The sequence below is a fragment of the Ovis aries genome, chromosome 18, assembly GCF_016772045.2.
Source record: "Ovis aries strain OAR_USU_Benz2616 breed Rambouillet chromosome 18, ARS-UI_Ramb_v3.0, whole genome shotgun sequence".
NCBI lineage: Eukaryota > Metazoa > Chordata > Mammalia > Artiodactyla > Bovidae > Ovis > Ovis aries.
In genome coordinates this window covers 24669712-24674752 of record NC_056071.1, presented here as the reverse complement: position 1 = coordinate 24674752, position 5041 = coordinate 24669712, and the positions used below count along the sequence as shown (strand labels likewise).

General features: G+C 44.4%; 1 non-coding gene across 1 annotated transcript; it reads right to left on the bottom strand.

Moving 5' to 3' along the window:
* Positions 1–2778: 2778 nt before the first annotated feature.
* On the bottom strand, positions 2779–2885 carry LOC114109275 (U6 spliceosomal RNA). The gene has a single exon (XR_003585949.1). It is a non-coding gene; the product is annotated as a U6 spliceosomal RNA (small nuclear RNA).
* Between the last annotated feature and the right edge of the window lie 2156 nt (positions 2886–5041).

The window sequence follows — 5041 nt, the reverse complement described above, 5'->3', positions numbered from 1 at the left end:
TTTCTGCTGTACTACTTTGTGAATCAACTATATGTGTATATATATAATATATCCCCTCCCTTCTGGGCCTCCCTCCACCACTCCCCCCATCCTACCCCTCTGGGTCATCACAGAGCACCCAGCTGACTTCCCTGTGCTATACAGAACCTTCCCACCCGCTGCTAAATTTATAGAGTGGAATTTTGGGACTAAGTGAACTGTAATTATATGCAACCCTATAAATGGATTTCACAACCATGGAGTGATAGGCAAATGTAATTGAAGGTTTGGGAAGTCAGAATGGTGGTCTCCTCAGCAGACAAAGAGAGGGAAAGGCTAGGGGCACAGAGGAAAGGGTGCTGGCGTGCTGGCCATGGTCAGTGACCTGTTCTGGATGCTGGTTGCACAAGTGTGTTCGCTGTGTGGATTCATTCAGGTGTAGACTCTGGAGGTGTTTACTTTTCATGCAGAGATGTTATATTTGCATTGAAAAGTTTACTTCAGAAAAGAAAAGGCTGCACACACCCCTCTAAATCAAAACCTCCTTTCCTTGAATGATCACAAAGCAGCCCCTAGAAGGTATGAGTCCAGCTTCCCCTGCCCGGCCCGCAGTCCAGCTCTGCAGACTCTTCCACGGGACTGGCCTCTTGTCTCCTCCTCTTCCTGCCTCCCAGCCACTTCCCTGGTGGGGGCCTCAGCTCTTCGGACTTGTTATGAATGAAATCACTAGCCTCCCCACTTCCTGTCTCTCCCTCCTGCAACTTCCAAAGTGATTGTTCTACATCCCTGCTTTCATCATGACCCTTCCTTTGCAAATCTGCAATGCCCACACCCCCACCATCATGGCCATCTAGTCCAGGATAAAACCCAGTCCCTCCGTAAGGTGCTCAAGTACCCTTCTTTATACAGTCCGGTCACAAGGTCCCTTCCAACTGCACCCACCCCATGCTCCCTAATGAGCCAGTTCACCAGCCAAACAATTCCTGGTTGTCACTGTGCCTGCTGTGTTTGCTGCCTACATTGCAAGCAAGCGAGAGAGCCCAGGTCCCCTCAATCTTGTTCATTCTTCCCAGAAGCACCAAGTCAGATCTATCTCTTTAACCTTTCTGGTGTGAACTTGACCTTAGCCTCATCCTGTCCCTCTCTCCCCTGAGCATCAGTCATCTGTACTTACTCGCAAACCATTCAGAGGGGAACTTCTGGAAAGGGGCTGGAGAGGAAAAAAAAAAAAAAAAAAACTTCTGACCTTTTTCTCACCCAGACACCCAATCGGATTCTGAAACTTCAAAATACACAAAGAGTAAACTCAGCAGGGAGAAAACTGCCCACTGACGACTGAAGATGACACAGCACAAGCGTTTCCTCCAGCTACACAATGGAGAAGCTGAGTAATATTCAGAATTCACTAAATGACAGGGACTAAGATCACAGGGCTTTAAGGTCAGCTGAAGCTCGGTTGCCATATTTTTCCTTCCTCTTGGGTAAAGCCTCTCTTAGAAAACCCCCTTGCTTTTTCAGAGAACCGAAGCTGGAGTCACTGCCCTGGGAAGCTCCTGGCCTGCCAGGCTGGGCTGAGCACTTCTCACCCCTTCTTCTGGGGTCAGAAGGCAGCAGTACTTGAGACAGAATGAGGCAATGCTGGCAGAGTAGCAGCCAAGGAAGCTGAAGGAAAACCGGAAAACCGTCCCACTTGCAGTCACAGCCCTGAGCTCGAAAGGAAGCTAGTTAAGCCTTAATTTGCATGCAAACAATCGGGGGCTGAACGGAATTTCTGATCCTGCCTGGATGCTCCTCCACAGAATGTAATTAACATCCACAAACCAGAAAAAGGCCCTTTTTTTCTGGACCAGAAAGGGGTCCTTATTTAGGGAAATACGGGAGTCTGGATAATTCTGACTCTCCTGTTCGTTTGCTGTGTGATCTTGGACAAACTGCCTCAAGTCTCTGATTGCTCTTCTGAAAGATGGTGATGACAATGTGCCCACTTCATAGAGGTGTTGTATAAAATGAGAATGTATGTAAAGAGCCTGGCATAAGGCAAGAACTTGTATAGTACAAAACCTCTCTCATAGTTTTGCTTCCTTTATCCTGCATCCTTGCAAACCATGAAGCCTTGAGAAAATATGGGAGGTGAAAGTGAAGAGGGTAGCACAAGCAAGACTCTTTCAGCAGAGCTGGCCCTAAGGGGCAGACTCCTAGATGGAACTGACCGTGAGAGTGTTAAGCACTCAGTCGCCTTCAACTCTTTTCAACCCCATGGGATTTCCCAGGCAAGAATACTGGAGTGGGTTGCCATTTCCTCCTTCAGGGGATCTTCCTGACCCAGGGATGGTACCTGGGTCTCCTGCACTGCAGGTAGGAAAGCCCTGAGAAGGATTATTCTATTCCTAAATATCTCTCCCTTTACATTGTCACATTATCTGAAAATCTACCCATTTATTGGGTATCCTTTTACATTTTTTTATTATTTGTCTGCTCTGTGTCTTAGTTTTGGCACTCGGTGCTCTGTGACGACCTAGAGGGGTGGGTTGGGGGAGAGAGATGGGAGGGAGACTCAGCAGGGAGGGGACATGAGTATACCCTACAGAGGATTCATGTTGATGCATGTCAGAAATCAATACATTATAAAACAACTATCCTCCAATTAAAAATCAATTTAACAACAAAAAGAACGGTGGGCTGCCCAGGGATCCTGAGCAGTAGTTTGTCTACATTTTCCACAGGCAAAAGGCACTTTATTTATTTATTTATTTTTAATTTTTACTTTATTTTACTTTACAATACTGTATTGGTTTTCCCAAAAATATGGAATGCTTCACGAATTTGCATGTCATCCTTGCGCAGGGGCCATGCTAATGTTCTCTGTATCGTTCCAATTTTAGTATATGTGCTGCCGAAGCGAGCACCAAAATGCACTTTAAACTGCAGACTTTTTCCAAGGATTTTGTGGTCAGGGCCTTATGCGGCTCATCCTGGAGTATCCCCATGAAAACATAAAATTGCAGGAGGGGAAAGATACACACTTGTGACAGAAAAAAAAAAAAAAATGTAGTGGAGGGACTCTGCCTTCCAATGCAGGGAATGCAGGTTCCATCCCTTGTCGGGAGCTAAGATCCCACATGCGATGATGCCAAAAAATCAGAATATGAACAACAGAAATACTTAACAAATTCAAGAAAGACTTTAAAAATGGTAAATATAAAAAAAAAAATCTTAAAAAAAATGGGAGTTAAGAGAAGGTTGCCGGGTGGAAGGGTGTGGTGGGGGGAAGTATTACTTTATAAACACAACACCTAAGGTTAAACTCTTGGAAACAAAGAGATCATTTTGTCTTTTTTGAGATTGCATCCAAGCACTGCATTTCAAACTCTTTTGTTGATTATGATGGCTGTTCCATTTCTTCAAAGGGATTCTTGCCCACAGTAATAGATATAATGGTCATCTGAGTTAAATTCACCCATTCCAGTCCATTTTAGTTCACTGATTCCTAAAATGTTGATGTTCACTCTTGCCATCTCCTGTTTGGCCACTTCCAATTTACCTTGATTCATGGACCTAACATTCCAGGATCCTATGCAATATTGTTCTTTACAGCATCGGACTTTACTTCTATCACCAGTCACATCCACAACTGGGTGTTGTTTTTGCTTTGCCTCCGTCTCTTCATTCTTCCTGGAGTTATTTCTCCACTTATCTCCAGTAGCATATCGGGCACTTACCGACCTGGGGAGTTCATCTTTCAGTGAGTGTCCTATCTTTTTCATTCCAATCCCCAAGAAAGGCAATGCCAAAGAATTTTCAAACTACCGCACAATTGCACTCATCTCACATGCTAGGAAAGTAATGCTCAAAATTCTCCAAGCCAGGCTTTAACAGTATGTGAACCATGAACTTCCTGATGTTCAAGATGGATTTAGAAAAGGCAGAGGAACCAGAGATCAGCCAACATCCGTTGGATCATCGAAAAAGCACAAGAGTACCAGAAAAACATCTACTTCTGCTTTATTGACTATTCCAAAGCCTTTGACTGTGTGGACCACAACAAACTGTGGAAAATTCTTTAAGAGATGGGAATACCAGACCACCTGACCTGCCTCTTGAGAAATCTGTATGCAGGTCAAGAAGCAACAGTTAGAACTGGACATGGAACAACAGACTGGTTCCAAATTGGAAAAGTAGTACATCAAGGTTGTATATTGTCACCCTGCTTATTTAAATTATATGGAGAGTACATCATGAAAAATGCTAGGCTGGATGAAGCACAAGCTGGAATCAAGATTGCCAGGAGAAATATCAATAACCTCTATGCAGATGACACCACCTTTATGGCAGAAAGCAAAGAACCAAAGAGCCTCTTGATGAAAGTGAAAGAGGAGAGTGAAAAAGTTGGCTTAAAACTCAGCATTCAGAAAACTAAGATCATGGCATCTGGTCCCATCACTTCATGGCAAATTGATGGGAAAATAAAGGCAACAGTGAGAGCCTTTATTTTTTGGGGGGGAGGGGGGGCCTCCAAAATCACTGCAGATGGTGACTACAGCCATGAAATGAAAAGATGCTAACTCCTTGGAAGAAAAGCTATGACCAACCTAGACAGCATATTAAAAAGCACAGACATTACTTTGCCAACAAAGGTCCATCTAGTCAAAACTATGGTTTTTCCAGTTGTCATGTACAGATGTGAGACTTGGACCATAAAGAAAGCTGAATGCAAAAGAATTTATGCTCCAACTATGGTGTCAGAAAAGACTCTTGGGAGTCCCTTGGACTGCAAGGAGATCCAAACAGTCCATCCTAGAGGAAATCAGTCCTGAATATGCATTGGAAGGAGTGATGCTGAAGCTGAAATTCCAATACTTTGGCCAACTGATGCGAAGAACTGACTCATTTGAAAAGACCCTGATGCTGGGAAAGGTTGAATGCAGGAGGAGGAGGGGACGACAGAGGATGAGATGCTTGGATGGCATCACCAACTCAATGGGCATGAATCTGAGCAAGATTCGGGAGCTGGTGATGGACAGGGAAGCCTTGTGTGCTGCAGTCCATGGGGTTGCAAACAGTT